The following is a 17,244-nucleotide window of genomic DNA, read 5'->3' on the forward strand; positions in this document are numbered from 1 at the left end:
GGACACAGTTTGATTCTATAATAAGACTGAGTCATAAACAAAGATTAAATTATGGTCAATACTCTTTGTGCAAAAGGCAGTAGAGGCATAAGATATTTCTGAAATATTTTCAGTAAAATGGTGAAAATAAAAACTTTGGCATAGTGGGGTGTAAGTAAATATTTGTTGAGTGGATGGATTAAAAAGTGCCAAGAGAGACACTCAAACTATTTTGAAAAATTGCCTTCTCCTACATAAAATAAATAAATAAGGTATGGCTGCATATAGCCTCCTTGTCGAGTTTTGTTGTGTTTATGGTACATGAGCTCAGTCTTTTAAGAACAGCTCAAATAGCACAACATGTGCTATTTCGTAAGGCACTTGTTGCAAGTGGCTTCAAGTATCATTTTACAATCTTTAAAACATTTTTGAGAAGTATATCATCAAAATATTTGAAAGATGATAATTTATTCTCTGATGGAAATTGGGCGTAAAATCAGTTTTAGAGGCAAGTACAGTTTATTTTGTCTTTATGATCAATATATTTAATTAAAGAAAAGGTTATTTTCTTGAAGGTAATTTTCTGGATTGAATGCCTATTGCTAAATATGAGGTAGAGCTAAACATCAAACATATATATGTATAAAAAGATATATATGTATCTTTAAACTACACAGTTAAAACCATAGTGTTACTACCACCTAGGACCAGAAATATTAATATGATACTGTCAGCATTTCAAAAGCATCCTGGTCCAAACCACCATCACTACCCTCTTGCTCCTATCCTGGCATTCATGGTAATAAATTCCTTGGTTTTCTTTATGATTTTATCAGCCAAACATACATGCATTCACAGAGTCATACAGTATGTATTCATCTTAGTTGTACATTATCTTTATCAGACTCATCCCTGCTGCATGAAGTGTTAATTTATTTATTTTCATTGCTGTAAAAATTTTGTTATGTGAATACCTTAACATTAATTTTCCCATTGTAGTGCTGGCAGACAGACTCTTGATGGTTGTTTTCACATTTTGGCTTTTATGAATAATGCTCCTATGAGCATTTTTGCACCTGTCTGCACACACTTCTGGTGGGAAATGCACTTAGGAGTGGAATTGCTGAGTGTGCTTTAGATTTGTATTTTAATAGGTAACCCTAACAGTTTCCCAAAGCAGTGTTCTAATTTATACCTGCAGTGTACACTTGTACCTACAGTATTCTACGTCAGGGGTCAGCAAACTATGGCCCCAGTCCAATGTGGAGTGCACCCGTGTAGTGGGCTGGCTTTGTCAGACAGAATGAGCCAGACCGTTCCCCTCTGTCATCATTCCTCCCTGCTGGCAGCCATGCCTCACTGGTGCCCAGGGCTGGTCCTTACCTACACCTGGGGAGTCTGCAGTTGGCAGCTGCTGGACTACTGAGTGGCAGAATTTCAGTTAGCCTTTCCTTTGGCCAGCTGCTTAAATTGAGACAGCCAACTCCCTAGAAAAGAAGGGCATGGTGAGATCTCAGTGTCCCTTGGGTAGAGAGGGAAAATAAAATGACCATGATGGTCACCCCCAACCTCCCCTCCTCATCAGACATCTCCTGCTCAATCCTGTTTCTCTTCCTCCAGGTGGTTTCCAGCCAACCACTACTGAGGGCAAAGGACCACCCGGGACGGTCCACCCCAGAGAAATATGCCAGGACCGGCCAAGAGGTTTCTCTTATTAGCGGTCAAATTTAAATTGCACATGAACTTTATGGTCACTCTGTAGAAGTAGTTGCATTCCTAATATCCTTGTTTTTTTTCTCTTGAATGCAAGGCCTAGAAAAGATTATTATCTGCCCCTTTATAGGAAAAGTTGGCCCACCCCTTTTCTATGGCCTCACCAAGACTTGCCAGCATTTCTAATTTTAGATACTATAGTGGGTCTATAATTATGTTTCATAGTAATTATGTTTTTATTTCTCTGGTTTCTAAAGACGTTGAGTACCAAATCATGCTGATTGGCCATTGGGCTACCATCTTCTAAGGAGTGTCTGTTCAGGACCTTCATCCATTTTTTGGTGGGGTTGGGGGGGGGTTGTCTACTTTTTTCTTGTTGACATGGAAGAGTTCCTTTTGTATTCTGGGTCTGACTGGCAGATTTTTTCTTCCACTGCATGGTTTGCTTTTTTATTTTCTTCATGGCATCATTTGATGAACAGAATTTTTTAACATTTGTTTCTGCATTTTTATTTATACACCTTTTCCTTTATAGTTATGTTTCAAGAAGTCTTTTCTTACCTTGATTATGCAAATAGTCCCCTACATTTAGCTTCTAAAACTGTGTCTCTCAAACTCGAGAGTGCACCAGAATTGTCCAGATGGCTTTCAAAACACAGCTTGCTGGGCCCCACTGCCAGACTTTCTGAATTATAGCAGGTCTGGGGTGAGGCTGGAGAATTTGCATTTCTAACAAGTTCCCAGGTGATGCTGACACTGTCTGTGGACTATACTCTGAGAACTCTACACTGGTCTAGAACCTTTACTGTTTTGCCTTTCACCTTTACGTCTACAATCCATTAGCAATGTTGAAGTAAGGGTCAGTTTTCATTTCTATCATATGGAACTTCAAGAACCATTTGGTGAGAGTCCTCGCTCCATTGTCCTGTAAATCAGGGTCCAAATGTGCATACATCTGTTTTTGGGCTAGTTTATTCTATCATCACTTTGTCTACTGTTGGGCTAATTATTGTCTTAATTATTACAGCATTATCACCCATCTTGATGTGTTGTCAAGTGGTCTTCTATATTTTCTTTTCCTTCAAATATACACATATTATCCGTTTCTTGGCTCTCTCTCACACTCACACCCTCTCAGAGTTTTGATTAGAAGTGTACTGAATCTACAGACTGGTTGAAAGAATTGGCATATTTCCAGTATTGAATCTCTTAATCAATTTTCTTCTTTGTGCTTCCCCCAGTGATTTTTTATTTTTGCTTTTTTCCCTAAATGCCCCCCTGTGGTGTTTTAATACCAGATATACCGCAAATCAGTGTTTTGCACTTAAGAAGAATAAGACTTTTTTCATTTTCCAAAAAAATTTTACCTTTTTGGGAGATGATTGTGGACCATATTGTGAATATGTGTTCCAACCCCTAGTAACAGCCTTCCATTTATTTAGATAGTTTTCAATTTCTTTTAATAGTGTTTTGTCATTTTCTGGATAGCAGAGAAATGAACTTATTTTTAGGTTGATTCTCAGGTATTTGATATTTTGGAATGTTGGATTCATGCCCTTCTGGGTTGGCTGTGTAACTCCCACCTGGGCTCAGGTGCGCAGGCAAGGACACCGCTGTGCAGGGTGCCTGCGCCACCTGGCTCTATATGAAAGCGTTTGTCACTTGAGTGTCCCATCAAGTCCTGATTTGTAGGCTCCATTTTTTAATAGAGACACTTGAAACTCCTGGTCTAATTTATTTTTCATTTGTGGCTATGAAAGAAAATAATACATCTGGTTTTAAGAACATATTTTTGCGCAGAACATATTTTTGGGGAGGAGGGCCATGTCTTGAAAATCATTGATTATTTACGTCTAAACAACAGTAATTATTTCTTTTCCAGGTTTACAAGCACTGGTGTGAAAAGATATCAGTAGATGGCACTGTTTCTTAACAGATAAAGTCCTCTCCTGGTAGAACAGGTTTGAGGGAAAACACGTTACTGTTAAATTGGAATTAAGAGTAATATAAACTGAAAAAGTTCTGCAGAATCCCCTGTGATCTACTTCTTTGGTGAGCTTAATTAAAGTCAATGAAGAAGCTTAAGCACCTTCAGCCTCTCTTATTCTGGTGGGCTCTTGCTCTAATTGTGTCTTTTCTCAGACCAGGCTAAACCAAGCAACAGTTGGCAAGGACAGAATAAAGTCACCCAGACAGAAGCCCCAGCTGCTCCCTGGATGTGGCCTTGTGCACTAGCAGAGGCAATGCTGGTTTTCATCATTGGAACCATCTGTGCAGGAGACAGCACGGAACATAAGAGAAAAACCCCCAATGCCTCCCCTCAGTGGGTTTTCCATTCCATGAAGCAGGAGATCTGGTTGCCAATCCTGCCCGTGCTGGTCCTATCTATATGACCTTGGTAAACCATCTAATTTTGCTGACCTCAGTTTTGTTACCTGAAAGATGGAGATGATCTCTGTCTTGCAGGGTATCATGAAGGTTAAATGAGGCAATATAGGTGGCCTGGGACAGCATAACAGGCCATGGGACTGCGTAACATGGCACGGTGCTGATTCCACCCTGTTTGGAGCTTTGACTGTGGCATACAGAGTTGGCCTTGTGGGCTGTAAATGGTAATGGTTGTGCTCGGGTGAAAAACGTCACTGGATCAGGCCATAAGCGCTGCTTTTGAGTTTGAACCCTGCAACCCAGGCATGTGGCCCCTGAGGAGTTTTCAGAACACACCAGCATCCCATCCCTGGAGATTCTGATTGCCTTCGTGTGGGAGGGCGGGTCCCCAGGGGCTCTGGTTGGCGGCTGGTCAGATGCTCAGCCCACTGTGTGCTGTCACCACAGTGCTCTGCAGAAGGCAGGCAGGGCTCAGGCTCATGGGGCAGTGGCAGGTTAGTCTCTGGGATGTCCAAGCCGATCACGTCTTCCCAGGCCCTGAGCAGCTGGCCCAGCTACGTCTCCCACTGTATCTTTGACAGAAGATCCTGACAGGGCAAAGTGGTTAAAATACGAGGGGCCTGTCTTCCTTTCAGATATGCTTCCCAAAATATAGAAATCAAGCTCTATGAGCAAATCATAGGGGAAATCGTGAAATATTCTCTTTTTTTCTTGCCTTTGTCTATACTTTTGCTTCTTTCTGGGAGTGTCTGTGTGTCTTCCTGGTCTCTTTGTGTCTTGTTTCTGTGTCTGTCAGTTGTAGCTTTCTGCTCTGTACTTGTCTGTCTGCATCTGGCTCTTGTCTGCTCATTTTCTGTTTGTCTACTTTGCTTCTATTTGTCTGTTTTTCTCTGTCTCTCTGTGTCCGTCTGTTTCTTTCGACTCCTTTGTCCTGGTGGGGCCTGATTTAAGCACCCTAGAGTCATCATGTATGTTAATCAGTGTTCTCTGGAGAACAGAACCCATAAACCAATAGGAGATAGGAGAAATCTGTCTGTCTGTGTGTCTATCTATCTATCTATCTATCTATCTATCTATCTATCTATCTATCTATCTATTAAATAAGGAATTGGCTCACATGATTGTGGAGACTGAGAAGTCCCAAGATCTGTTGTCAGCACACTGGAGACCCAGGAGAACTGATAAGTTCCGGTTCGAGTCTGAGTTTGAAGATGGCGGAATATCCGTGTGCCAGTTTGAAGACAGGCAGAGAGAAAGAATTGTTTTCTTACTTATTATTTGTGTTCTATTCAGGTGTCCAGGCGATTGGATCAGGGTCACCCACACTGGGGAGGTGCTTGCTGAGTCCACCAATCAAATGTTAATCTCACCGAGAAACACCCTCACAGACTTGCATCCTGACCCAGTCAAGTTAACACACCTAAAATTAACCATCACACCATAGAAATCCACATGGTCACTATCCTAGAGCTTTTGGGTCTTGAGGTTTTAAACTGTTTGAGGGTCACATAAGGCCCTCAAGTGATTCTGTTCTCCCACCCTCATGTAAGTTTCACTCTGTGTTACCTGTCTGAATTTATGATCACTTTTCTATCTATTTTAATATAGTGTAACAGAGTTAGATGAAATATGGCTTATATATGTCGCTAAGAAAAAACCAAAACTTGTTTATGACTTCCATTGACAATATTACTCAGCTGAAAGAATTCAGCAATTTGATTACATAACTCCCTGGTTTGTTCTCAGTCCTCTATTTTGGGAAGAAAAGTTACATCTTTATTGACTTCTCTGTGGAAAGTAAACAATTTCAGTTATTTGTACCTTGTTTTCCAGGGTGAAGCCTAGAATCAGAAGAATGCTTTTTTGGTTTTTGTTGTTCATTACGAAAGAGAGTTTCCTCCCGCCTGAATATCTCTCATCCCAATTCTTTCTTTTTAGGTTTCCTTATGTTCCTTCCTTCCTGGAACTTAGCCCGACATCACCAGATCGTTAAATCCTTTACACTAGGACACACATCCTTGGGCTGCTCAGGATATAAACTATCTTCTGGAAAAAACTTGGAGTTTTAAAATAGAAGTTTATCAGGACATAAATTTTATGATGTTTAAACAGAACTTAAAAGGTTTTAAAACAAACTGTAAGAAAAGGCTGATCCACAACTGCATAATAGAAATGTAACACTGTGAGCTGAAGACTTTGTAATTAGACCAGTGTTTTCCATTCTTTTCTGAAAAATCTTTGTAACAAATTGTTATAATTTCTTTGTTTTTATATGGTAGATTGAAATGTTTCCAACAGTGCTATGTTTTAGAAATTATAGGGCAAAAAGCAGTCTCAAATATTAAAAATTAAAAAAAATGTGTAAAATAGTTTTTGTGCCCTAGCTGCCTGGCTGTGAGGACTTGGGGGCACATGTGATTGGAGAGCGGTGAGTTGGGATGAAATCAGAGAGAGGCAAAGCCAACAGAAGCTTCCTGGGGCTCCTTTTCTAAGGGTGTCAAAAGCCCCCTCTTGACAATAAGAGGTGTTACATTTCTATCACATAGGTGTAAGGGCCTGTCTTTTCTTTTATTCCTGTTGGTTAGAACAGTTTATTTTAAAATCTCTTAAGTTCTCTTTAAACACTGGGCAGTGCTTAAACCATCCCCCCCAAACATCCAGGTGTCTCTATTCTCTAGAAGCAATTTTTGAATCAAACCAGGCTATTTCTAATCAAGTTGGCAGAATCTTTAGGTCTGCCATGGAAACTGGGACAGGCAGTGGCCATCGATCCTGCTGGAGTCTTGAAGTCTCTCAGTCAATTTAGAGGGAGATTGTTTTTCACACTTCAAAGGATCTCCCCCTTTTAAAATAAAAATTGAAGCAACACGCAAGGGTGCCCTAGTAACATCCTGTGTTTTAGGGCTGGCTGAGCACAATCAGGAATTTGCTTTGTGGCACCAAGGAAACAGAAGAAAAGGAAAGCACAGCTATCTCACGAAGGACGGACTGATTTGCTTTGAGGAAACCGGAGCAGGAGGCCTCTAGAGATAACTTGTTCTATAGGGGTGGGCCAGGATGTATTTGCTTTTTTGAAGTTATCGAGTGCCAAAAATAAGCAGAGCCTGACACACGGCTGGATAATTTACAATCCTTCCCAGTACTCTCTGGAGCACTGCCTCGTAACAATGTCCCTGGTTAGACTTTAACAGTGTCACTCATCACGGCTTTTCTCTGCCACTTTCAGAACCAAAGTGTATGTGTCCAAGGACTTATTTCTGAGAACCAGGGGAATCTAGTTTTTGCATGTAAGAGATTCACAAAGGTATGCGGCTGCACTGTAATTAGACAGGCAACCCTCTCTCTGTTAAAATGCAAGCTTCTCGTGAGCAGAACGACAGACACTGTCCTTAATGAGACTCGGGTTAGGTTCTTCTGAGTCCTCTCTTGACTCACCCAGACCTTGGGCTTGTTCCCTTGGTCTGCTTAGTTTGGTTTTACCGAGAACTCAGCTGGACCAAGTTAGCAAAAATCTCTCACCCTACACATCTAACAGAATTCCTCGTTCCCCCACCTGCAATATATTACCATCCTGACTAGATTGTGACAAGGATCCTGTTGAGTCTGTCCAGCAAGAATCCCCCTACCCTTGGTGTTTTGCTTAGTGACTTTCCGTCTGCTGACCCCATCCTTCTTCTTGCCCATACCGCCCACCTGTCCCTATGGTGCTCACAAGCTGACCTTCAGATCAGGCTCCCCTACCACTTGTTGCAGTAGTTCTTGAATGAAATCTTCTTTTTAAATGTCTTTAACAAATGTTAGCATAATAAAGAGTCAGGTAATTTTTTTTTTTAACAAGGGTCAGCTTGCCTTTGTGTCCCCCAGGGCCTCAATCATACAGGTGCTCAATTAATAACTTTTGAAAGGGGGGATGAATGAAAAATAGGAATAGGTAGCTTCTTTTAGCATTGTACAGAGAGCCTTTGATGCCCACAGAAAGGTATTCAGATTCTTGTTCTGATATTTCCTAGCCATGAGATCATGGATAAGCCACTATACTTTCACATGCTCAGCTTCCTCAGCCGTAAAGAAAGGGGATACTGTGACCTACGGTATTTTATAGAGTCGTGAAGAGCAAATGCAATAATGTGAAGTGTCAGGCTCTTAGTGTTTGATCAACATATGGTTATCATTGTTATTGCCATTAGTAACAATAAGGGCAAAATGATCACCCATTCTGAGGCACTTAGAGATATGTAATTTAATGTAAAACTTCTCTACTTGTTCTAAGGCCTTCCTATTCTGTTACGGACTGAATTGTGTCTCTCCCAAATTCATATGTTAAAGCCCTAATCCTTAATGTTATTGTTTATGCAGATGACAGCCTGTAAAGAAATAATTGAGGTTAAATGAGTTCGTAAGAGGGGGGTAATTAAATAGGATTTTTGTCTTTATAAGAAGAGGAAGAGACACCAGAGTCTTCTCCCCACCCTTTCTCCCACACAGAGGAAAGACCATGTGCAGATACAGTGAGAAGATGGCTGTCTGCAAGCCAGGAAGAGAGCCCTCACCAGCCTGAGGATATTAACACATAGTCAAAGGCCCACTGCTAACACTTTGCTCCACTTTTTATGTAACTCTCCTCACTCTACTCTCACACTGTAATTTCTCTGCCCATCATTGTTTTCCTTATTCATTCAAACTGATTTGTATCAATTCCACTCAAGCTTCTACACCCTTTACCAGAATTTGGCTCTTAAAAGACTATGATTACCTTCTCATCACACTATCTTCCAAATGAAAATTAGTATTCAATATTTGTAGTTTATAATTTTATGTGACCAAGGAGCTAATTAATTTTGTAAACAAGGCCTGGTATGATTATAAAAATTGTAGAGAATTAACACAGACTGGAAATGCCTCATGGAGGAGCTATCAAGTGTCAAGAAGAGAGAGGAGTTTCACTATTTTGTCCAAAGAGAAGGTGAAAGGTTATATTTTTTAAGGCACTGAGCCCATACATACTTACAATTCAGCTTTTAGAAGAGTAAATTTCTTTCTATGACACCATTTGGGTGAGCGGATGTTACAGTTATTTATTGCCTAACAAACCTCCACATAATTTAATTATTATTTATTTTACTTATGAATCTGAAGTCTGGTCAGAGCTTAGCAGGGACAGCAGGTCTGAATTCTACATGGTGTCAGCTGAGTCAGCTTTCTTGAGGGCTGCAGGATCCACTTCCAAGGTGGCTCATGGTGTGTGGGTCTCGGAGCTCAGCCAGTCTTCAGGGTAGGGCCTCAGTTTCTCCCTGAATGGGCCTCCCCACAGGCTGCTCAGGCTTGTTTGAAGCATGAGATGTGAGTTCTGAGAGAGAGGTCTCAAGAAACAGCAAAGAAGTGGAGGCTACCAGTTGTGAGGTCTGGACTTGGAACCTAGCACAGCATCACTCTTGCCATTGTGTTTACCAGTCATATCCTCAAGGATATGAGGGGAGAGGGGCCATGGACCATACCTCTTTATGAGAAGCATGCCAAAATAGTTTGGGGTCATGTTTTGTATTTGGCACAAAAAATGGTATAATTTTCAACCCTGGTTGTATTTTAGAACCATCTTGGAGTTGAACATAAAATACCAATGCCTTAATACCCACTCAAGAGATTCTGGTTTAATTGGGTAATGGGAGGCCTGGGAATCTGCATTTACAATAATTCCTAGGTGATTTTGACATACAAACAAGTCTCTGGGCCAAAATTCTGTGTCAAAGGATTGAAAGAATAGATTGTGCATCTGAGGCTGTCAATGAGCCTCCCTCCTGCCATCTGGAAGGAGCCTGCTGTAAGGAAACACAGCTCAAGAAGTTGACTCAGGAGTTGTGCCAACACCATTGTCTACAAGATAAACTGCTTCCAAATGAGAATAGAGGAAAAAGTTTCAAGTAAATAGACCTGCCATTATCACACGTGCTTTTTCTCATATAACATTTTACCTGCAGTTTGTAAATATTACAAAAAAAATCAATAATGCTGCCATATTGCCGTAATCTAATTTGTCTTTTCTGATTGTGTGAAGCATGAGGAGGCGTTTGGCATCAAATTTCCAGACCTCAGAGAGCGATGTTAAACATTTATAGTGCACTTAATCATCTGTCAGAAATGTACAAAAGCATAATGTCTCATTAATAATTATTAAATCATTGAGTCGCACAGAAGGAGATGTTCCCCTCTTTACTTACATAATGACTAGCAACCACTAAAACGTGGGTCATTTGGGATGCGCAACTAGCACATCTCATAGTGAAAATCTCCTCGAGGAAATTAATAAGAAATCTTATTCAGAGATGGGCTTTTAGAAGGGAGGAAAACATGCATATAGATGGCTGCAATATTCAGTCAGGGCAAAACAGATGCACCCTCCCTGCTCAGAGTGAGGTTAAAATTCAGCCAGATAATTGCTAGGAGTGGGGAGATGTGAAAGGAAATGATCTTATTTGCATTTGCAGGCTAGATAACTCATTTCAATATGCCAAGCTTTGGGCTTTTATTCATAAGTATATGTATCATTTTATGATAAAAGAGATACATATTTTGATTTGGAATGAGGTCGGGATGGAAGGTGCAATCTGAATTTTTCAAGACTTGAGTTTTATTTCTGATGCTGTTTGTGAGGAATTTTTTTATTTTATAAGAATTTTTAATACTGGGCGATGTCATTTTAGTAACATATAAGACAAGAATTGAATTACATCTGTTGCATGTTCCCTCCCTCACCTCAATATTCAGCCTAGTGGATTTAAAGTTTCAGCTTTTAAAAATGTATAGGTTGTACTTGCCTTTACAGCATCCAACATGGTATTTGACTCTTCTTATTTTTTTATTTTCAGTCTTAAGCTTTCTTCATTCTCAGTAAACTTGAATTAACCAAGCAAGGTGGTAGTGCAGGGTTGTGGGGGATCATTATGGGTGCCAGCTGTAGTTGGTCTTGGTCTGGTCTGACATTCTGTGTCACCAGCATTCCTGCAGTCACACTTTCCACACCTTGCTTGTTACTAGGCTAGGGCTGGTCTTTGATAAAAGTATTAAATATACAGTATTTGCCCTCAGTTCTCGTTCTTGCAGCGTGGCCAGACATCAATCACCACACACCTTCCCACCAATGGATGTTCCCCTGTATGGTTGTTAAATGCTCTCTTGCCTGTAGATCTTTCAAGCATTGTGGGGTTGAAGCACTTGTTCCTTGCTATTTTTTGGGGGAAATTATCAGGGCATCTTGTTCACATTAGTAAGGTTTTGGGAAGGAGGATCACATTCAAAATACCTCTTAAAATTTATTAAGATGAACTTTCATGTTAATTTGCCCCCCAAATCAATGAATCTGTGCTCCCCCCTTGTTCAAAAATGTTTAATGCACTTCTAAGGATGTATTTAATTTTTCATAATTTCTTTTTGAGACAGAGTCTCAGTTTGCTACCTGGGTAGAGGTGCTGTGGCATCTTAGCTCATAGCAACCTAAAATCCTGGGCTCAGGCGATCCTCTTGTCTCAGCCTTCTGAATAGCTGGGACTATAGGCATGTGCCACCATGCCTGGGTAGTTTTTCTTTCTTTCTTTCTTTCTTTTTTTTTTTAGCCAGGCTTGAACCTGCCACCTCTGGTATATGGGGCCAGCGCCCTACTCCTTGAGCCACAGGTGACGCCCAGTTCCAGTTTTTCTATTTTTAGTAGAGATGAGGTTTTGCTCTTAGGCTGGTCTTGAATTCCTGAGCTCAAACAATCCACCTGCCTTGGCCTCCCAAAGTGCTAGGATTAAAGGCATGAGCCATTGTGCCTGGCCTATGCATTCAATTTTTTTTTTTTGTTTAAAAAAAACCTTAAATAGAAGTAGGTAAGAAGCAAAAAGAAAAAGAAAAATTACTGGTGGAGATATAAAAGGCAGCCAGGAATGAAGCTGAAGCAAAAATGTGGACCATACATACAGTGTGCTACTGTTGTAACAGGTGGGCCTCAAATCTCTCTGTAAGTATTCTAGAAACTAAATTAAAAGGGACATTTGATCGGTTATACTATTTGGTGTTCATGAGATTAAAAACCCCATTCTAAGGACATGAGCAATTCATTTTGATGCTACGGCAGGAGCAGCGTCCCTTTTGCGGCTCTCTCTCCGGCTCTCTCTCTCTCTGGCTCTCTCTCCCAAACACGGTGTGCAGTGCACCAGCCTCCAGCTTTTCTCACACAGACACTGGGGTTGCACTGCTGTCTTTTATTGTGTTCATGCAGGTTGATAGTGTCACACCATAGGCCACGAGGTGAAAACCTCCAGTGTGAGGCAGTGGGGAAGGGAGACAAGCTTACTTCACACACTTCTGGGGCTAGGGTATGGTTGAATCTAGACTGGACTTCAGAGTATCTGGATAGGAGGATGAAAGGGGTAGAGTTCATTCATCCTCTGAAACATTTTTTTCCTCTAAATTAAGTTGTTGAGGAGTACCAGAAGGCAGAAGAATGTTTAATGTTACACTTCCAGGCAAATGCTTAGAATGTGTGTATTAGACACACCCAGTTAAGTGTGGAACCAAAGGCCCTAACTGACAATGGCTTGGGGTAGGGCTGACATAGAAAACATGAAAACAGAGGCGCTTTCCTTAATCGACGTCTAGCCCATTTGTTGAGAGGTGCATGGAAAGGACAGCTTTGTGTAAGAGCAGAGGGCTGGATTGCCTCTTACTACCTCTGAGCATTTTTGCAGTTACTGTTGCAAAATCAAAGAAGATGGGCTGATGAACAGTAATAGTGAAGGTGACTCATTAGCAAAGGCGGAGTGAGGAAGTAGGAGGTTGATTTGTTCAGATTCCAAGACCCATCTCAAGAGAGATTTGTGGTGCAGCAGTTGATTAACTCATCTGTTTATTCACACAGGTCATGGCTTTTGAACACTAGCATGTGGTAAGCACTGTGCTGGGCACTGGATGTGCCAAGAGAAAATCTACAATTGGGGTGTCTCTGTTTCTTTTGTTCTCATCTTCCACAGGTAGACCAATGTTCCTTTTGCCTTCTGTGATGTTTTGGAGCTCAGAATTTGTTTCCCAGCTTCGCAGCCAACAACCTTTAAATGGCAGAGGTCTTAGTGTCAAAGATAGCATTGTTTCTGTTCCTCTGTTTTCAAATTGAACAATAATATGGTGATTAGGAATTACCATTAGCAACACAGGTATGAGATAGTCCTTCAAGCTTCCTCACTAGAGTGTTGGAAAGCCATAGTTTTATGCTGCATGATTTTGAGACATAATTACTGAATCTGAATGGCTGTTTTTAAATGTCAGGGATGGTAGAAAAAGATCCTTTATTCTTAAAGCCCAGCAGGAAATGAGTAGTATAAAATGTTCTTGTAAAAATTTTCTTTCTCCCTTTGTAATAGATGATCAAAGAAATGCTAGACTTCCTATCATTGTAGAAGATGTATACACGTGTGAGGAGTGGCATATAAGAAGACTCAGATCTTCACAATGATACAGGGAAGTCCACAGAGTGAAAGAACATTCAGGCTGGACGGCAATGTCTAACCCAACCTCCTCACTTTGTAGATGAACAAACTGTTCAAAGGTGCTCCAAGGAGGAAGAGGAATTGATTTAGTTATCAGATCTTAAAGCTGGAGTTTAGGGGAGAAATCCATGCTAGAGATACACATTTAGGAATTAAAAAAATTCTATTGATTGCATTTAAAGCCAAGAAACTTGATGTGATCTTCAAGGAGATGAGTATGTTCTAGTATGGGAGGATTACATAAAAATGTCATAAAATGAATGGCAAAGAGAATATTAAGTTTGGGGCTCTTCTTTCTGAATCTAGTGGCATCAATGTAGCTGTCTTGTGATCATAAGAGGGGACTGTTGCCATGACATTGACATTGGCAGACTGGAAAACAAAAATCAGCTTCATCCACGTTGACATCATTGATCTTCTGAGCAAGCCTGGGATGTACTACGTATTCCCAAGAGGCTAGCAGGGCTCTCCTTTGGTTGAACCATGCAGAAGGGTACCTAGTGTATGCAAGAATAAACAAGGGCCCGTGTGACTGAGGAGCAGTGACTCACAGGGTGTAAAGAAGGAAATGAGGTGAGGAGGCACTGGGAGGTCAAATCAGGTAGAGTCTGTAACATGGGAAGGATGTTTCGCTGCTGCTCTGTGGTTAAGAAGCCATTAGGGGTTTGTGAGTAGAAGCACAACATGTTCTAAATTATGTGTAGCTACATCAGTCTTGCAAATATGTTAAGAACAGACTGTGGGAAGTTGAAGGTAGAACCAGGGAGACCTGCTGAGCCTTTATTGAGCTTCTTATCAACACAATCCAGGGGAAAGATGACATAGGTTAGACCAGCAGAGTAGTTGTGAAAGTGGCAAGATGTCACCAGATTCTGGATATATTATAAAAGTAAAAGTAAAGATGAGAAGATTTCTTAATAGAATGGTGGGGTGGGGTAGAGAGAGAGACAGAAAAGCATAAGGTCTAAGATGGACCCACAAAGATTTGGTCTGATCAACCGGAAAGATAAAGTTGCCCTGAATTGAAATGGGGAAGACTAAACTAAAAGAGGAAAAATTTGGAGGGGAGAAAGGAGAAGATAACAAGTTTTGTTCTGGAGGAGTTTGAGGTGCCTATGAGACTACAAGAAGAGGAATTGAGTTAGCTGTCAGATCTTAAAGCTGGAGTTTAGGGGAGAAATCCATGCTAGAGATACACATTTAGGAATTAAAAAAATTCTATTGATTGCATTTAAAGCCAAGAAACTTGATGTGATCTTCAAGGAGATGAGTATCTATGGAATAACGAAGAGACTCAGAGACTGAACTTTGGGCACTCCAAGCTTTACTGGTGGAAGATGTAAGAGTGAACTGGGATCTGGGCATGACCATCCAGGAAAGTAGGAGGGAAGCCAGGGGAGAGGGTGATTCTGGAGGCCAATGAAGAAGGTGCTCCAAGGAGGAAGGAGTAATGCACTGGGTCAACAAAGGAAGTACCATGGATTCCAACTCTCATGTCAGCATCCAGGGTGTTCCAGGGCTCTTCCCAATATTTTCTAATGGTCTTGGTGGTGAGGAGGATGTGTTTGCTCGCATTTCTGTAAGTTGCCTCTAGTTCCATTGTCTCCTTGCTTGCAGTTCTTAATCTCTATTCCCCATTTTGATTTCTCTGGGCATGTCTGAGTTTGCTACCACATCACTGTGCTGGAAAACTCTCTGACCATTCTCTCCTCACAGCCCACCAGCACTGGGAATCTATGCATGGTAGACTGAATGGAAGATTTATGGGCACCTGGGAAGAGGGCAAAATCACAGGGCATCCCAACGCAGAGTTGAATGAATAAACCAGGGAAGGCTAGCTTATGCTGTAGTAAGTAACAAACAACCCCAAATTTCAGTGGCTTAAACTAACAACTATAATTCATCAAATGGGCATATAAGACTATGGATGTCACTCTATGTGTGTTTTGTCAAAACAAAAACCTTCAAACAAATATTGGGCTCTACTAAATGATGTGCATGCTGGAATATTTAGGGGTGTCATACAGTGATGACTACAACTTACTTTGAAATGTATCTCCAAAATAAAATGTACTGATGGATGGATGGAAAGATGAATAGATGCATGATAAAAGAAGTATAAGAAAATGTTAATTATAGGATTTCAGTAGTGGGTACAGAGGCATTCACTGTAAAATTCTATCAACTTCTGAATGTATGAGATTTAGGTAGTGGTACAGAGGTATTCAATGTAAAATTCTATCAACTTCGCAATGTTAGAAAATTTCCATAACAGAATGTTGGTAAAACATTGGCAACAAGCTCAGCATATGGTGTGCATCACCACGGGTCCACAGAGCTCTGCTCCTTGTGAACATTCAGGGACCCAGGCTGAAGCAGCTGCCATCTCAAATCCTGTGGCTCACCAGGGCAGAGGGGAAGAGAGCTCTGGAGGGAACTAAATGTACTGGATGGTCACTCCTACAGCCTTTTAGAGAGAACTAGTAATATGGCCCAGTTCAATTACAGGTGTCCAGGAAGAATACTCCACCCATCCCCAGCAGTGGAAACAGTAGTCACAAATGGCTTCTACGTGAATACTTAGACATCTTTGTTTTTTAAAGCCCCTCGGGCATTTCTACCCCTGGAAAATTGCCACTGGCCGTATTTTCTGCTCGAATTTTAGCTTTTGCTGAATTGTTGGACTCTTCCTTCCTCTGCCTATTCGCTTCTTACTTACTTGTTAATTTCTTGTATAAAATAATTATCTCTCTGTAGCTTCAGTTCTTCCTGGCTATGCCTTTGGGGCCTCAATTTCTTATTAAATATGTCTATTTTATTCACATCATTTTCCCTGGCCATGCTTTTGGGGCCTCAATTTCTTATTAAATATGTCTATTTTATTCACGTCATTTTCCCTGAGAGGAATTTTATAACATCTTTTAGAATGACTATCCTCTCCCCTGTTGCTCACTTGACCATGGCGCTTGTATATAGGTAGCTGAGACGGGCTATATGGATTCTAACTCAGTGACTTGGGAGGCATTTTCTGGAATGCTAAAGAGGGTGAAGCCTGCAGAAGATCACCAGGCTAAGCTCCAGCTCCCCCCCTTCCTGGCTCTGTGATGTGAGCAAATTGCTTCTCTGTGCATCAGGATCCTCATCTTTAAAATGGGGTGCTAGTATTATTTATTTTGTAGAATTGCTATGAACATTAAATGAGTTAAAATATGAAAGTGTTTAGCATACTAAAGGCTCAATGAGCAGCAGCTATTGTTATTACTGGCAGTAAGTAACCTTAGGCAGACTACTTAACCTTCAGAACTGTTTGTTTTGTCCATATTTAAAACCTTCCCCAGATGACACCAGCTACTGCATCAAACACAGTAGCTGGCATCAGCTCTGGGTGACACTGGAGCTCCTGCTCATTTATGGTTATTTTTTTCTGCTTATGGTGCAGCTGGGAGAGCTCAGGGAGCAACACAGGCCAGGATTCTGTTCAGGTCGCCCTGGAAGGCAGCGTACTATTGAGATGGGCTGTTGCTTCATAAAGACTCAGCAATGAAAATGATTTAAGTTTTGGGCTTAGATCTTCTTTTTCCTCGATGTCTCCTGGATTCAACCTGAAATTATGAACAATAAAAGTGTTTGAAAGTTTGAAAAGATG

This window comes from Nycticebus coucang, chromosome 7 (assembly GCF_027406575.1).
Source record: "Nycticebus coucang isolate mNycCou1 chromosome 7, mNycCou1.pri, whole genome shotgun sequence".
Taxonomy (NCBI): domain Eukaryota; kingdom Metazoa; phylum Chordata; class Mammalia; order Primates; family Lorisidae; genus Nycticebus; species Nycticebus coucang.